Source organism: Vombatus ursinus, unplaced genomic scaffold, assembly GCF_900497805.2.
Source record: "Vombatus ursinus unplaced genomic scaffold, bare-nosed wombat genome assembly UNPS02014961.1, whole genome shotgun sequence".
NCBI lineage: Eukaryota > Metazoa > Chordata > Mammalia > Diprotodontia > Vombatidae > Vombatus > Vombatus ursinus.
Genome location: NW_020954739.1, coordinates 2,160,308 through 2,178,760, shown reverse-complemented (window position 1 = coordinate 2,178,760; position 18,453 = coordinate 2,160,308). Strand labels below are relative to the sequence as shown.

Sequence of the window (18,453 nt, the reverse complement as noted above, 5' to 3'; positions counted from 1 at the left end):
CTTCAAAGTTAGTTTCAAGTGCCAGGTCCTCCAGGAAGCCTATTCAGATCACATGCTACCCTCTCCCATCTTTGTCTTTGCTAGCGCCCTACCCCAGTCCCCAAAAGCAATCAACAAGCATTTATTAAGCACCTACTGTGTGGCGAGCACTGTACTAGGCACTGGGGATACAAAGTCAAAAATGAAAGACGATACATGCATATATAATCGTATGTGTAAAATGGATACAAGGTGATTTTGGCCAGAAGGGTACTAGCAGATAGGAGGAGCAGGAAAGGCTTCCTCTAAAAAGTGACCTTTATCTGAGTCTTAAGAGAAACTAGGGATTCCAAGAGGCAATGGGGAGGGGAAGATTGTGCTCCAGGAATGGGGTAATGGCCAATGCAAGAGCAAGACTCCCCCCAGCAGAATGGGTAGACGGGGACAAAATTTGTTCCAATGGCCATGAAGGCAGCTAAAGCAGGCACTAAAGTGCTTAGAGCCTGGTCAGACAGAGAAGATGTCAAGGTCATCCACTGCCTTCCGGACCACTGCTGGTTGTCTTGACTTCTGTCTTTCCACTGAACTTGGATGATTCTGGAAGACAGAGTGAGGCTGATGACTTTGCACAACTCTGCTTCACTTAAATCCGATTCAAGCCTCAAGTCAAGACATCACCCTGTGATGTCATTGGTCCTTGAAAACAAAGGACAAACAACAGCCCGGAGATGGGAAATTGAGTGCCATAATCAGTCAGGTTGACTCTAGCCCAGTGTACAGGAAGGGGAGTAATATTTTATAAGGCTAGAGAGGTGGGTTGGGCCCAAGTTGTAAATGACTTTAATTGCTACAGAGAAAACTTTGTATTTGTGGCAAAAGGCTGTCCCCCAACATGTAGCATAGGGCTATTGTGTGGCTCAAAGGTAGGCGGAGAGATACCTCTAGCCTCTATTCCCCACACCCTTCTCCAAGGTGTGGAGCACTGGGTTTCACTTCAGCCAAGAGGGAAAACAGGAGGTGGAGGCCAGAAGCTAGGTCACTCTGTGTTCCTCAGAGAGAGAGGGTACTAGGCAAGAATTATTTCCATATGTTCCCTGAAATATTATTATTCTAAGGGATGAGTTTTTCAGGTTCAAGCTAAACTTCTAATTACTGTTCATTAACTGGGGAAAAGGATGACCCAAGCTTCATTCCCAAGGCTTGACCCCATTCCCAAATACCAGTTCCATGATGAACACACATAGAAGTAACAAAGAAATCCATTTATCCAAATCAACAGCAAAACATAAATCAAAAAAAGTATACATAGGAGAATATGTACCAAACAATACAGAGTGAAGGAGGTCTCCCATTGGGAACAAGGGAACTCAGTTCAACCGAGAGGAGAGAGAGAGTCGTAGAGAGTCCAATGGGAAATTCCCCAGTCTCCATTATAGCAAGCTGGAGACAGGGACATGATGAACACCGCCAGATCTTCTCATGTAGGCTTCTTTCCAGAGTCTTCTTCTCCCTTTGGCAAACTGAAGTGGAATTGGCATCATCCATCTTCTCTCTCGAAGCTAAAAGCCAGAAACACCCAAAATGACAACAGTCCCAAAGAACTGAAGAGACTCCAAGAAGGTCAAGAGATGACCCAAAGAAAGTCCAATGAAAGTAAGACTCTCCTCTGTCTTCACCCCACAACTCTTCTGCATCCTCCTCTATTCCAGCAGCCATTAAAATGGAGTCAAGTGGTAAGTCCTCCCCAAACATAGGATCATTCATTCAATAAGCATTTATTAAGTGGGTGGCTTCTTTGTGCTAGGTAGTGGGTTTCTAGATAACCCCACCCCCCATTATGCAAGTGCAGGGCATTGATTTCTACCAGCGAGGAGAGAATCCCATACCAATGGACTTTGAGACTCAGATTATACATTAGAACCTGGAGGTAGTAGACTGCCACTGCAGCATATGAGTAGGGGAGAGACAGGGTCAGACCTGTGCTTTGGAATAAATCAATTTGGGATGACCCACAGCTGAGTGGATGATGGAGCAGAGAAAGAAGAGTCTTGTGGCAGGGAGATCAGAAATTATTTTTTTATCCACTTTGTGTAAATTTTGAATTTACTTTTCTATGTACACATACTGTTTCTATGTACATATTGTCTCTAAGGACAAGGATGGTTTGGGTATTTTTCATCTTGGAATTCCCAGCACCTAGGAGAGGGTTTGGCACAAAGAAGCCACCCACTTAACAAACGCTTATTGAATGAATGATTCAGTGTTTAGGGAGGACTCATCACTTGACTCCATTTTAATGGCTGCTGGGGCAGAGGAAGATCCAGAAAAGTTATGGGTTGTAGGAAAACTTAAGTCAAATAGTTTAGGCTAATAAATGAAAACATGTTTATTGTTTGAGAATGTTTCATCTTAGTAGAATTTAGGTTTTGTACTTCTCATCTGCTCCAAAATTCTTGCTGAGAAATTGTTTGCCTAATGGGCTACACTAATTATTGAAGGGGATGGGGAAGGGGTCACAGGAAAAAGTCGATTCCAAATGCTTCTCCAGAGAAATGAAGGCACTGGCCAACTCACTAATTATAATTAAAGAAGGGGAAACTGTAGAAAGGATCATAGAAGCCCATGGGCAGAACTGGAAGGGAGCTAAAAACAAATGGCCTGGCTCCCTGGCCTGGGCATGGTTTCTGGGGGTCCATGGTGGGGAGAAGGTCAACAGCAGGACAGATGGGAGACCTAAAGAGTAGAGATTAAGGCATGAGAGTTAGCTAGGAGACGTCTCCAGTGCAGTGCCTCAGTGATTTGAAGGAAGCATGGACGACATGCTTAATTCAGTCCAATAAGCATCTATTAAACACCTACCACACATATGATAGGCTGGAGTCAGGAAGACCTAAGTTCAAATTCAGCCTCAGATACTTACTAACTGTGTGACCCTGGGCAAGTCACTTAACCCTATTTACCTCAGTTTCCTCACCTATAAAATGGAGGAAGAAATAGCAAACCACTCCAGTATCTTTGCTGAGAAAACCCAAATGGGGTCACGAAGAGTCAGACATGACTGAAACACCAGAAGAGCAACAACAAATACATGAGACAGTGTGCTAGGAAGGGGATATAAAATCATTCATAAAACAGCCCCTGTCCTCAAGAAGCCTACACTCTAGTTCAACATGGAGGATGCTATATGAACAAAAATAAGTATAGACTGTGGGATCAAGGCATAGAAGAACACAAACAGGTGAGGGGATTAGGGAAGAGTTTCTAAGGAAGGTGGCCCCTGAGGGCCCGGCAGAAACAGTCACCACAAGGAACCGGGGACCTTTCCCTCCTTGATCCCAGTATGCCCAACACCAAAATGCCAATGGGTCCCCAAGGGCCCAGTTGGAGACAGCTTTTGGGAACCTTTCCCTTCCCCATCCTCATTACCTAATTTGAACCAGGTGTTAGACATCCTGCCCCGGCTCAGTGCTGATCCCCTCCCATTCCCAACCCTTCTGGAGGTATCCCAGAGACTCATTTCACCCCGATCTTCAGGGCCACCACCCCCTTCCTAAGAATCACCAGTTGGGAGCTCTCTGCCCAGCTGTTATTCGCCGGGGTCCATGGGGCCTTACTAGCTGGCCTGCTGGTTGCCCTCTGGCCCTCTGTGTATTACCGTCTGACCCACGGTCTACTCCCAGATTTCTGTCATCTTTCCTGATGCTGCATCCTAAGTCCTGTCCATTCTACCTACTCTGAAGCTGAACCCTCATTGTCTCCCTTAATTAGAGTGTGAGTTCTTGGAGAACAGGAACGATCTCACTTTTCTATTTGTGTCTCCAGCATTTTGTGCGCAGTAAGCTCTTAATATCTTAATAATATCCTCCTAGCATAAGGCACTGCTTAAACAAATACATAGAGGAGGAAGGTTGGAAGTGAAGTTTGGGGAACAACTTGCAGATGACTGAATGAATGAATGAATATTTAATAAACATTTACTATGTGCTCTTACTGTGCTAAATGTTTAAAAAACACAAATACAAAAGTGAGACAGCCCCTGCCCTCAAGGAGCTTACATTCTACTGAGGGGGGCAGTGATGCATTCAGAGGGGTAGTGACTAGGGAAGGCAATCTTGGTCTGGGGTCTCACAGGGATGGTAAATTGATCCAAAGGGCAGCTAAATGACATGTCTTTCCAGAAGTAAATTGTTGTATTGACTTTGTCCAGGGCAAAGATGAAAAGCAATGGTATAGGGGTATTAATACTGCTGCAAAGACAGTAGATGCCTTGATGAGATGTGAAGTAAAGTTGGGTGCAGGGTTCAGTTAGATATAGTGAGCTAAGAGCATTTGTACTTACTCACTAATCAAAGCAGCTCAGCTTCAACATAGGAATCCCAAATCCAATTGGTTTAATTCTCTCAGAGACTAGGGGCATGGTTTCTGGAGGTCCAGTGTAAGGAGGACATTTTAAGTGAGGAGAAGAAGGTCAGCAGCAGAACAGATGGTAAATGAAACAAAGGTAAGAGAGAATAGCTTTTAAAAAAAAAAAAGATAACACAATCAGGATCCAAAAGACATTGGTAGACTAGACCCCTGAAGCAAATATAATAACAAAACTTAATGGGTATAAATGTAAAGTTTTATTCTTGGGTTCAAAATGTAAATTGCATAAGTATAAGATGGGAGGGAGGGGCATAGCAATTTAAGAGAAAAAAGACCTGGGGGCTTTAGTGTACTACAAGCTTAATTTGACCCAGAAATATAACATATTAGCCTAAAAAACAAGGCTACATTATTCTGGTACATTGAGTATTAGACTTGAAATCAGGAAGACCTTTGTTCAAATCATGCCTCAGGCACACACTAGCTATGTCATCCTGGGCAAATCACTTAAACGCTCTCAGCTTCAGTTTTCTCATCTGCAAAATGAAGATAGTAACAGCATCAACCTGTCAGAGTTGTTGTGAGGATTAGATGAGACAACATCTGTAAAGTGCTTTATAGACCTTAAAGCACCATGTGAATACTGGCTATTATTAACCTAAGGCCATAATGCTCAGGACAAGGGACTATATGGAGTACTGTTGTCAGTTCTAGGTGCTTTGCTTTAAGGAAAGAATTAATATGAGGGAGATTGTGCAGAGGAAAGCGACCAAAATTAGGAAAAGACTTCCATGTCATGGCATGAGTATGAAGTGAATGCATGTGGGATGTTTAACCTGGGGAAGAGAGAACGGGTGAATGCTAGCTGCTTTCAAGTATTTGAAAAGCTATCCCAGAGGCGAGGTATTAGATTTGTTCTGCTTAGCCCCAGAGGGCAGAACCAGGAGCAGCATGGGGAAAGTGCAGAGAGGCAGATCTCAGTTTAATAGAAGGAACAATTCCTAACAACTCAAGCTGTCTAAAAGTGTGATGGGTTGCCTTCTGGAGGTAGCAGGCTCCCCGTCCCTGGGAGGTAGAAAGCATTTGATGCCAGAGTTGGGATCCAAAGAGATGGTGACATGATGGATCAATGAGCCAATCTAATAACATGAAATTTACTAGGTATAAAGGTAAAGTCCTGTACTTAAGTTCAGGATAGCTGAATGACTATTCATCAGGGCTGTTTGATTAGAGGTATCAGCACAGAATATGTTCACTGAGTGGCTTTCTGTTCAGGTCAGGCTTGGACTGGACAGTCTTTAAAGAACCTTCCAACTCATAGCTTCTACAGATCACACAGACCAGGGGTGGGGAACCTGCAGCCTCGAGGCCACACATGGCCCTCTAGCTCCTCAAGTATGGCTCTTTGACTGCATCTATACTTCACAGAACAAATCCCCTTAGGCCGCAGGTTCCCCACCCCTAACCTAGACCAACTCCTTCATTTTATAGGGGCTGAAATTGAGACCCACAGAGAGGAAATGATTCCTCCAAGGTCACACAGCAAGCTAATAGGAGAATCGAGACTAGAACCCAAGCCTCTTAAGCCGCCTTAGAGCAGTGCTCATCACAATGTATCTGCTACTCTGAACAACTGGGCCTAAACAAACTTAAGGGTAAAAAGTATTGCTGTTTCTTGGTCTTAGGTTTGAATAGTCCTAAACTGAGGCTGCCTCTCTTTCTAAGAAGTAGTCTGTGATAACAGTTCCACAAAACAGGAACCAGGCAGGCCAATTGAAGCCACTTGCAGAGAGAAGACCTCTCAACTCTAGGCATCTACTTTGTTGCTAAAGCTGGCCCTCCCCAACTCCCCCCACACCAAACATCCCACTGAGCTGCTGACCCCCGGTTAGTCATCTGGTGGCACTCGATGAGGGGCACTCACTTGGAAAGAGTTTATGTAAAAGTAACCAATGCAAATTGGCAAAAAAGGGAAAAGCGAAAAACCTTCTAGTTCCCCCTTTAGGGCTCCTCCCTTCTCGGCAGCCAATGCAGATGGTTGGCAGAGTTAATAATACCCACCAGAGCAGGGACAGGAAACTCTATTGTAAATAGCTAATTGTAAAATGTTCTTAGTTTCTTATAAACATTTTTCAAGACCTTTTTTTTTTAAGATTATTGAAGGTCAAGAATTGGATTCACCACATCTCAAGCGTGTGGTGTATATTTAATTTTCTTCTTTGTTTTTAAAGGCTATGAATTTAAAATTGAGTTCAGGCACCTTGCCATGTGACTTTAACCAAGTTGTCCACCCTCTTTGTCTCAGTTTCCCCAACTGTAAAATGAATGGGGCTAGCCTAGGTCATCTGTAAGGCCCTTCCCAGCTCTAACATTTTCCATTCTAAAGCCCCTTCTAGCTCTGATATTCTATGTCCTATAGTCTAAGGGCCTCTCCGGTCTTTCATTAATGAAATGGACAAGGTACAGATGACATGCTTATTGGATTTGCAGGTGACACAAATCCAGGAGGGAAAGTTAACATACTGGACAACACATCCAGAATTCAAAAATATCTTGACAAGCTAAAATACTCATTAGATGCAATTTGATGGTTATAAATGTAAAGAGTGAAATGGGTTCAAAAAATCAGTCTCACAAGTACAAGTTGGGGGAGGAGTAGTTAAGAGAACAATTCATCTAAAAAATACCTGTACCTCAAATTTAATAAGAGTTTACAGTGTAGAAGACAAGAAAGCTAATAAGATCTCAGTTGGTATATATCCAAAAAAAAGGAGGTGACATATAGTCTTGTGGTTGGAGTATTTCATTGCAGCTTTGGGTTCCACATTTTATGAAGTCAGTCAATGGACATTTATTAAGCTCCTGTTATGTGCTAGGCACTGTGTAAAACACTGGGGATACAAAGAAAAATGTAAACAGTCCTTGTCCCTAATTAGGTCACAGTCTAATACGGGAGACACCATGTAAACACGCAGGTACAAACTATATAGATAGGACACATTGGAAATAGTCAGCAGAGAGAAAACACTGCAGTTAAGGACAGGAGGTGGGATGGGAAGGGAAAGGCTTCTTGCAAAAGGTGGGAATTTAGTTGGAAGCCAGCGACATTTTTAAGAAAGAAAGCGTCCAGAAGAGGGGAACCGGGATAGCAAAGGGTCTTGACTTCTTGCTATATTAAGATTCACAAAAGGAACTGGGGTTATCTACCCTGAAGAAGACTCAGGGAGGATGTGATAACCATCAAATGTTAGAAAGGCAACGAAAGGCAGATTAAACTCATTCTCTTGTGCCCTAGAGAACAGAAGGAGGAACAACAGGTGTAAGATGAAAATCGTCGTTTAGGCTTGATGCAAGGAAAAACCTTCCAACTGTTAGAATTATCCAGAAGTGGAATGGACTGCTTCCAGAGCTGGTAGGTTCCCCATCACTTGAAGGCCATATTTCAGGTACATTTTTTAGGTAGTTTGGACTTGATTCCAAACTGAGTCACCTTCCAACTCTGAAATTCTATGATTCTGCCTTCTTTGTCCTAGAGTCTTCTCGAGCCCAGACATTTCATGTGCTACGTCCTACAGTCCTTTCCAGCCCCCAAATTCTGGGTTCCAGAGTTATTTCTGTCCCAATACTCAAGGCTTCTTGCCTTGGTAAATGAGAAATTTTCAATCACAAAAATGGAAGATGTGTCAGTTTTGAAGACATTGATTATCCCCAATTTATCCTGCACATAGCTCGTTTGTACGTGCTTATTTGCATATAGGCCCTTAGCAAATGCTTGTTGACCTCCTGACAAACATCCTGACTTATTCAGATGGGAATCACCCATCTCTGCTATGACTCAAGACCAAAAACTTGTTTCTGTCTAGAGAACTATGAAAGCACAATTAGCAAATTCATCAATTAGGATTTTGGTTATATTCTTACTATGAAGAAGAGAAAGGAGACAGCTAGGTAGTACAGGCGGATAGAGCACTGGCCCTGAAATCAGGAGGACCTGAGTTCAAATCCAGCCTGAGACCAAACACTTGACACTTACTAGCTGTGTGACCCTGGGCAAGTCACTTTACTTCAATTGTCTAAAAAAAAAAAGAAGAGAAAGGCTGCATGACATGGAGGATAGAAGATTGCCGGTCTTGGAGTCAAGAAGAAGACCTAGATTTTAATCCTGTGTTCAACATATTCTGGGCTTGTCCATGAGCAAGTCACATAACACCCCTGGGGCTCAGTTTCCTATCTATAAAAGGGGGATAATCATTTTTGTAGTTAACTACAAGTTGTGGTCAGCTTCAAATGAGATAATGGATGTAAAGTGCTTCACAAACTTTAAAACGCTATAGAAATATATTATCATTATATTGGGAATTGAGGGACAGGGTAGCATAGTAGAGAGAAAGTGTGCCTGGAAAAAAAATGAGTTCAAGTCCTACAAATTGGCTGGGCAATTCTAGGAGAATTATTTAACTTTTCAACATTCTAAACAACTCTCCAAGACTGTGTTGAAGAGAAGGTGCTGACCTGCACTGGGAGGAGTTTCCTCATTAAGGAATTCCTCATGCCAGTGGAATCACAGGCCAGTCCTTATCCCCCTATCACTAGAAATAATATCGGGTTAGAAAGTTTAAGGCTTTGATTAAAGATGTCAGCACAGGAATATGTGGACTGAGTCTAGATCTCTAGGTGGTACCGTGGATGGAGCTCTGGGCCTTGAGTCTCTTTCTGAGTTCAAATTCAGCCTCAGACCCTTGCTAGCTGTGTGACCCTGGGCAAATACATAACCCTGTTTGCTTCAGTTTCCTCATCTGTAAAATGAGCTGGAGAAGAAAATTGCAAACCACTCCAGTATCTTTGCCAAGAAAACTCCACAAGGGGCCATGAAGAGTTGGACACGACAGAAAAACAACCAAAGGACAACAGATCTCTACAGGAAAAAGCAAGATGAACAGAATTCAAAGGTAGTTGGGGTGGAATCTTTAGAGGGGAGGGGGAGGGAATAGGTTAAAGGGGGGGGTATAGAAGGGTGTTGAGATTAATGAGAATGGGAAGATAAGGGAGGGATCCTGGGGAGGGAGGTAGGCTAAGTAATGGGAGGGCAAGGTAGAGGGTAGAAGTAAACTAGAGGAGTCAAGAGGGATAGGAAATAAGAGATACGGTCAAACATAAAAATAAAGATCAGATGTAGAATTTGCTAGGGAAAGTGTATGTCTATACGTATGTATATATGCATATATGTATGTATATGTCTACATATGTATATATCCGCACTTAATTGTGGCCTTCTGGATGGGGGAGGGAAGAACAAAGTAAAAAGCGCACAGTAGAGAACAAAAGAAAACTTACAAAGAAGCAAAGGTGAACAGCTCTCAACATGTGTAGTATTTATCATACAGGCTTTCTTGAAATGAAAATATATTGCTATATATTTTGAATCCTTTCATGTTCTGCTGTGCACATGACATGCTTTTTTTTCTTTTCTTACTTTGTATTTAAGTTTATGATATGTTTCTTTTTCTTTTCTCTATTCTGTATTTGAGTTCTGGTGTTTGAATCTAAAACTAAAAAAAATAATAAAAAATTTAAAAAGTTTCAATTAAAAAAAAAAGATAGCTGAGGAAATTTAAATACATTTTCACTTTTTTTCAGGAGTGGGGCCTGGAGAGGAATGAAGGCATGAATGTGGCTGGCTTGGGCACTTTACTTAAAATGGAGGTTGGGGGAAAGCAACCAATCAGAGGAAGGGGCCAAAGGGGCGGTGTGACCTTAGAGGGGGAGAAAGCTCCTCTCACGTGAAATAGAAAGTCTAGAATGCGAGGATCAAAGCCTGAAGAAGAATGAAGAATGTATGTTTATATGTATGTGTGTATGTATGTGTATGTATATATCTACATATGCAAATACATCTGCACTTAATTGTGGCCTTCTGGGGAAGGGGGTGGTAAGGGGGAAAAAAAGAACAGAGTAAAAAGTGCCCAGCAGAGAACAAAAGAAAACTTACAAGGAAGCAAAGAAAAGCTGAACAGCTCTCAACACATGGATGAACATGAGTGAACTCGACACTTCCCTTAAAATGGCATAAAGGTAGGACTGGCCCTGGAGTCAGGAGGACCTGAGTTCAAATCCAGCCTCAGACACATAACACTTACTAGCTGCGTGACCTTGGGCAAGTCACTTAACCCCATTGCCTAACCAAAAAAACAAAACAAAAAAAATTCTTTTTTTTAAAAATGGCATAAAGGAGAGGACGCCAGACTAGGAGCAAAGACCGAGCTCAAGGCCTGGTTCTCTCACTTGCCGGGTGTGTGGCCACGGGTGAACCACTTCATCTCTCTGAAACCATCCTGCTGACTTGATAGAATGATTGCAAGGAGAAGCAGTTACAGTGCATAGGAAAGTACTTTACAAACTGCACAGCGCTAAAGTACGGGATGATGACGATGATGATGATGATGATGAGCCCTGAGAAGAGAAGCATAACAAAACCTTAATTAATGAATTTGCTCATGGTTCGTTTCTCTGTGGCCTCAGATGCCAGGGTACGGGGTACAGCCCTGGTCCGCTTTCCTAAGACAGGCCTGATTTGATTCAGTCAAACACTGAAATCTCTTGCATTGCGCTTTCTTGTGGTCTGGCTAAAGAGCCAGGGCCCGTGGCCCGCTCAGAGTCGAGTACTCATCAAGGTGAAACACTGGAGAGATGAGTCATTTGAGTCAGAGAGGGAAACTGTCACTTGGGTAGTGGAAAATGTAACCCCCGTTGGTGCAGGGAGACAGCCAGAGCCTTCAAAAGACTATGACTGGGCTGGAGGGGCTGCTGCCTGTTTGGCATGTGCCCATTCAATTCGATTTAAGAAACATTTATTAAATGCTGTTGCATACAAGGCATAGTGCAAAACATAAAACAGTCCCTGCCCTCTCAGAACATTTGAATGTCATCTTCTTTACTCTCTCTACAGAATTTACATGTCAGAGGGTCAAAAGACAGAATAGAATAAAAGGGGGGTAGGATAGGATAAAGGGAAATATACTTAGTTTTTCACAACAGGACTACTATGGAAGTGTTTTGCATGACTACACATCTATAACCTGTATCAAGATGCTTGCCTTTTCAATGAGGGTGGGTGGGGAGGGAGGAAGGGAGAAAATTTGGAACCCAAAGTTTTAAAAACACATGTTAATAAAAAGAAAAAAGAATTTACATGTCAGAGCTGGGAGGGCTCTTAGAACCCAGGATGTTAAGGCTGCAAGGGCTTTTAGAACAGAGGATGTCAAAGTCAGGAAGGACCTTAGAATGTCAGATCTCTGAGAAATCTTAGAATGTAGAATGTTAGAGCTGGGAGAGCCCTTAGAATCCAGGATGTTAAGGCTGCAAGAGCTTTTAGAACAGAGGATGTCAAAGTTAGGAAGGACCTTAGAATGTCAGACCTCTGAGAAATCTTAGAATGTAGAATATTAGAGCTGGGAGGTCCCTTAGAACCCAGAATGTCAGAGCTGGAAGGGCCTTTAGAACAGAGGATATCAGAGCTGTGAGGGTCCCTAGAACTAGGATTTTAGATTAAGAGCTAAAAGGGACCTCAGAGTCCAACCCCCTCATTTTTCAGATGAGACATCTGAGGTCCCTAAAAGGTTAAGTGATTTGCCCAAGATCACGCAGGTAGTAAGATCAGGATTCAAACTTAGGTATCTTGACTCCAAATCCAAGACTCTTTCCACCATATAGAAGAGATGGAACATAGAATGCCAGAACTGGAGGAGACCTCAATATACAGAACTGAGCAAACTGCGGGAGTGTAGAACATATAACAGAAACAAGAAGGGAATTTGGAAATTAGTCTCATCAATTTTTTTTAAATTTTTAAGTCCTCTTCAAATCTTTTCTAGGTTTCTGTCAGTCTTTTCCAGATCCAACTGAGGCCCAGAGAGGTGTCTCCAGAAGTGCTGCAAATTTTTCTCCAGAAGTTAAAACTAATTTTAGTTCCTTTGAATGCAAAGACCAAACATAAGTCACTCAACCATTATGTGGTGGAAAGAGGGCTGGGTTTGGAGTCAGCATGATACAGTGAATAGAAAGCTGGCCTCCGGTCAGAGAGACCTGGGTTCACATCCTGCCTCTGACATTTGCTGCCTGTGTGACCCTGAGGAGGTCACCTTACCTCGGAGTGCCCCAGGCAACTGCAGTGCTCGTTTCAGGACTGTTGCTGAGTTTGCTGTTGCTTTGGTAGATAGAATTTCCTCACCAAGAGTTCCCTACCTACCCTGATGAAATCACAAATCCGGCTCCAAAAACAAAAAACAAACCAAACACACACACACACACACACACACACACAACATATTAACTGTGTAATGTTGGGTAAGTCACTTCCCTATCTGGACCTCAGTTTCGGTAGAATAAGGAAGTTGGATTAAATGACCTCTAAGGCTTCTTCTAACTCCAAATCCTATGATCTTGTGCAGGCTTTCAGAGGAGGATGGAGAAGTGCTAACAAAAAAAAAAAAAAATTTAAAAAGCCGCACATCACTGGAGAAGCAGAGACCTTTCAATTGGGAGCCACTCTGGGAGAGGTCAGCCACCCCCTGGCAGCTGAGCTCTCCCACATTTCATAGAGAGGGCCTTGGGTTCTTCCCTCCACCATCTCAGCAGGCTGGGATAAGCTCCCTTCTTTGTCTGGGGCTCTCCCCAAGGGTCTCCCTAGGGTGGTGAGAACACCTCTCACACTTACAGGACAGAAGGGTTATGATGAGAGAAGACCCCTGAGAAATCCCACCATGAAGATAAGTCAAATATTCTCACTGTCAGTGTCCCCCCAGCCCATCCAAATCAAAATCACAAATTGAAGATGGCTCCTTGAACAGGATAACATAACAATGCTTGTTTCTCTTGCAGAACAGACTCTTGTTAGCAGTTGACATGCCCATCCGTGCACCCTGACTTATGGCAACAAACCTGGGTCTCACGCTGAGCTTTCTTTCTGCATTAGGTCAAAGGGTTGAACCCACAAAACAGCCTCAAACTTGCAAGAGTAACACCTCAGCCAAGCCTTTGGTTTCTTGCAGCTCTGACAGCTAAACAAGTACAAGCATTAGTGCCAGTCCAGAAACGAAAACTACCCTCTGCAGAAATCATGCCCCATTACTCAGGAGGGCTGCCTTTCCGAACAGGCACCGTCAAAAAAAAAAAAAAACTGTCCCAAAGATGATCTTGGCAAGAGAATGTAATTTGTTGTTGGACTTAAGTTTTGACTTTGTTTGGTCTTATAATCATTTTACATATTTCTCTAAAAGAAAAAAATATCAGGCATATTTCTTCACCCGTACAATAAGCGTTAAGATCCCTTCTAATTCTGAACATTCTAGGGTTCTTCTCTCTCTCCCTGCCCCAACCCCAACTCTGACATTCTATGTTCTAAGGCCCCTCCTAGCTCTGACATTCCCTGTTTTAGCGGCCCTCCCAGCTCTGACAGCCTGTGTTCAAAGTGTTTTTCCAGCTCTGACGTGTTCTAAGGTCCCTCCCATCTCTGATACTGTATATACTGAGGTCCTTGCCATCTCTGACAGTCCATGTTCTAAGGTCCTTTTCAGCTCTGATATTCCACGTTCTTAAGGCTGCACTAGTTCTAATATACTTCGAATCTATGAAATGATGTAAGTTTTTAAAAACCACCACCAATTAAAAAGAAAAAAAAGGTACGTAAGACTCTGGGCATCCTTAGAAGGAGATATGAAAAACTCTTGTATTTCCCTCAAAACTAATTGTCTTTTGCAACTCACCAATTCCCTATTGGGAGGCAAGCTACAAGCTATTCATATTTATGCAGTTTGCTTTCAACAAATTTTGAGCCAAGCAGAGTGTTTTGACCTTGGGCATATCACATTAGAAAAGTGCACCACAAAGTTTGGTCGATGAGAAAACCTTCCTGTGTCTCTTTTTATCTTCTATCAGTAGTGGTGGAAAGCTCAATGCGGTTACAGTTCTCTCTACTGTTCATTTCTCAGAAAAGCTGATCACATTTAATCACTCTGTCAGTTGGCACAAACACCATGTTTGTAATGAAAAGCCAGCAAGGCTCTCACCTTATCAGTGCCTCCATCATGATCTACCTGTCGATACAGTCAGGGCTCTCTCTGGTCCATCAGTATTAAATTCAGCCAAGTCTTCATCTCCACTGCTCATTTACTATGGTTCATTTGTGAGGATTAGATGACCTACCTGTCCCTTACATAGCAAAGAGCCGTGATCTCACATGTGAGAGATCATAGGATCGGAGATTAAAGCTGGAAGGGACCAGTTCGTCCAAGCACCTTTTACAAATGAGAGAAGTGCAGGCCAAGGACTTACCTAAGATTATACAGATAGCAAACAGCAAAGGTAGGATTTGAATACAGGTCTTCTAATTCCAGAGCCAATGCTCTTTCCACTGTATTTGGCCATGTAGGCAGGTACCATGTTTTAGTTTTTGTTTGTTTGTTTTTTCCCTTTTACCTGGTCTCCCTCATTCCAGCCTTTTCCCATTCCAAGCTAGCCTTCCCACCAAGCTGCGGTAATATTCTTTTTTTTTTTTTTTTTTTCCTTTTTGGTGAGGCAATCGGGTTTAAGTGACTTGCCCCAAGGTCACGCAGCTAGTAAGTATCACGTGTCGGAGGCCAAATTTGAACTCAGGTCTTCCTGACTCCAAGGCTGGGGCTCTATCCACTGTGCCACCTGGCTGCCCCAGGGTAATATTCTTAATATCCTACTATAACTGGAAAATGAAAAAACAACTTTTCTTCACTCCCTCCATAATCTGACCTTAACCAACCTCTACGGTCTTTTCTCACATTTTTCTCCTTTTGCATACTCTATTTCTCAGTCAATTTGTCATTTCCAGATTTTGTCCTGCCCTTTTTAGAAGGTATGCTGCTGAGTTTGACTTAAATTAAAAAACAAAAAGTAAATATCTTATTAAAGGGATGACGTGAGTACTTAGAAAGGAAAGCAGTGATCACTAAGAAATGACAAGGCTTGATCAGCTCATGCTGACTGACTGGCTATAAGGGAAGACAATGGAAGTGAGAGTCAAAAGAGAACTCAGAATCTATCGCAATGTAATGAGTGGGGAGGGTCTTCATGTGGAAGAAGCTGGGGAACCTGCTTGATGATATATGATGGAAGTGCTCTCTGCTGTCCATTTTGGAGCTATATTTTATAGCTGGTTCTGGTCTGTTAACCACGAGATGAAGAGATAGATTACCGATTGGCTGTGTAGTCAGAACTGAGGTGAATTCCAAAGGCACTGGTCGGCCGGGGCTTTGCTCTTGGCCTCCTTCCTGAGAGGCTGCATTCTGGTAAGAGAGACAGTGATATCACAGAGGAGACCTTTCCCCTTCCCGTACCATATCCCGGTACAAAGCCAACTTGTGGGCCACAGGTATAGTTGTCTCTTCTCTTTATATTTGTTCTGTCCTGCTTTCAGGAGAAGATGGAAGATTGGAGATGTCATTGTTGTTCAGTCAATTCAATCATACTGTGACCTCATTTGGGGTTTTGTGGCAAAGAGTGGTTTTCCATTTCCTTCTCCAGCTCATTTTATAAGTGAGGAAACTGAGGCAAACAAGGTGAAATGACTTGCCCAAGGTCACACAACTAATAAGTGTCTGAGGTCAGATTTGAACTCGAGTCTTCCTGAGTCCAGGCCTGGCGCTCTATCCACTGTACCACCTAGCTGCCTGTAAGATTTGAAATGTCATCAGAAGTCTAGGAGTGGCGTTCATGCCAGAATTTACCATAAGCCAGACAATGAGGACAAAACCCCACATAACCTGCCCTGACCAGTCCAGCAGTAGCAGTAGTAGAGATGTAGACTCATTCATCCAACAGCCACGCCAAATTGGAAGGGAAGTAGAAGCTATGTATCAGCTGAATTAAGTTTGAGCCCACTTTCCCCAGGGACAGGAGTGGTTTGTGGGAAGGAAGATTGGAAGGGAAAGGAAGGGAAGGGGAGGGGAGGGAAGGAAGAAAGGAAGGAAATGAGATATTTACTAAGCACTTACTATGTACCACGCACAGTGCTAAGTGGTGAGAAAACAAATACAAGCAAAAAGACACTCCCTGTCCTCAAGGAACTTCCATTCTAATGGGGGAAGACCACACACAAAAGGAAGCCGAAAAGAGGAAGTGGTGGGAAGGATGAAGCTTCTACTTCTATCTCCAAATCCTGTGATCTTGTGCAGGTTTTCAGAAGAGGATGGAGAAGGGCTGAAAAAAAAAAATTTAAAAAGCTGCAGATCGCGTGGGGGCGTGTCTTTGGAGTCCAGAAGCCAGGAACAGGACAAGAAGGAGAATCAGGTCCAATCTGGGCCCCTCCACAAAATGGAGGCTCCAAGAAGAATTCACCAATGGAAGAAAGCAGCAGGCTTTAGAGAGGGATATTCCAGATTGAGAAGGTTTCACAGGTGGTTGGATGTTCCGGAGTGAGGAAGTTCCAGGTGCTGAAGCATATTCCAGGATGAGATAGAAGAAAGCGCATAGGTTTTGAAGACCAGAAGGCAAGGAATAGGGCCAGAAGGGGAGAGTTGTGCCTCCAGATGTCTGGGGGAAATATTTGTATTTCTTTCCTTATTATATCTTTGTAGTAAATATATTTTTGTTAAAGCTAATTGATGTTAACTAGTTAAATGGGGGGGGGGAAGAGGCATTAATTACTGGTGTCAAACCATGGGTGAGAGGTTGGGGGTGTTAAACATATCAGAATCAGGTTTTGATAGACATAAAGGATGATACCATAAGCAAATTAGGAGAGCATGGGATAGTTTACCTGTCAGATCTATGAGTAAGGGAAGAATTTAGGACCAAATAAGATATAGAGAACTTTATAAAATGAAAAATGGATAATTTTGATTAAATAAAATTTAAAAGTTTTTGCATAAATAAAAGCAATGCAACCAAAATTAAAAGGAAAGCAGAAAACTGAAGAAAACATTTTTACAGCAAGTATCTTTGATAAAGGCCTCATTGCTCAAATATATAGAGAACTGAGTCAAATTTATAAGAATACAAGTCATTCTCCAATTGATAAATGATCAAAGGATATGAACAGGCAGTTTTCAGACAAAGAAACAAGCTATCTATAGTCATATGCAAGAAATGCTCTAAATCACCATTGATTTAAAAAACTCAAAACAGCTCTGAAGTACCATCTCACACCTATCAGATTGACTAATATGACAGAAAGGGAAAATGATGAATATTGGAGGGGATGTGAGAAAACTGGAACATTAATACACTGTTGGTGAAGTTATGAACTGATCCAACCATTCTGGAGAGCAATTTGGAACTATGCCCAAAGGGCTATAAAAATGTGCTTATCCTTTGATCCAGCAATGCCACTACTAGGTTTATACCCCCAAAGAGATATTAAAAAAAGGAAAAAGAACCTATTTGTACAAAAATATTCACAGCAGCTCATTTTGGAGCTGCTATATACATATATATGTGTATATATATTTTATAGCAGCCAAGAATTAGAAATTGAGGGGATGCCCATCAATTGGGAAATGCCTGTACAACTAGTTGCGGTACATGAATGTAATGGAATAATATTGGGCTATACGAAAGGACAAGCAGGATGATTTCAGAAAAACCTGGAAAGACTTAACATTAACTGATACACAGTAAAGTGAGCAGAACAGGAAAACGTACACAGTAATGACTTAGCTATTCTCAGCAATACAAGGATCATACAAGACAATCTCAAAGGACCTATAATGAAAAATGCTATCCACCTCCAGAAAAAGAATTGACAGTGCAGATCAAAGCAAACTATTTTTCATTTTCTTTCTTTCATTCCTTGCTTCTTTCTTTCTTTCTCTATTTCTTTCTTTCACTTTGTTTGAGTCTTCTTCCACAAATTATTGCACATGTATAACCTATATCAGATGGTTTACTATCTTAGGGAGGGGTGAGGGAAGGGAGAGAAAGAGGGATAGAATTTGGAACTCAAAACTTAAAAAAAACAAAACAACAAATGTTTACAATTGTTTTTACATATAATTGGGGGAAATAAAATATTAAAAAGGAAAAAAACAAAGTATATTCCATTCTTTTATTAAAAAGAGAGAGAAGCAGGTCTTGAGTTAATAA

The 18,453-nt window shown here is 42.2% G+C and overlaps 1 long non-coding RNA gene across 1 annotated transcript; it reads right to left on the bottom strand.

Annotated features, from left to right (window-relative positions):
- Positions 1-1,253: 1,253 nt before the first annotated feature.
- LOC114030573 lies at positions 1,254-12,547 on the bottom strand. Its single transcript, XR_003567631.1, has 3 exons — positions 12,488-12,547; positions 4,319-4,401; positions 1,254-1,538 (listed from the first exon to the last, which is right to left on the bottom strand). It is a non-coding gene; the product is annotated as an uncharacterized LOC114030573 (long non-coding RNA).
- Positions 12,548-18,453: the final 5,906 nt, after the last annotated feature.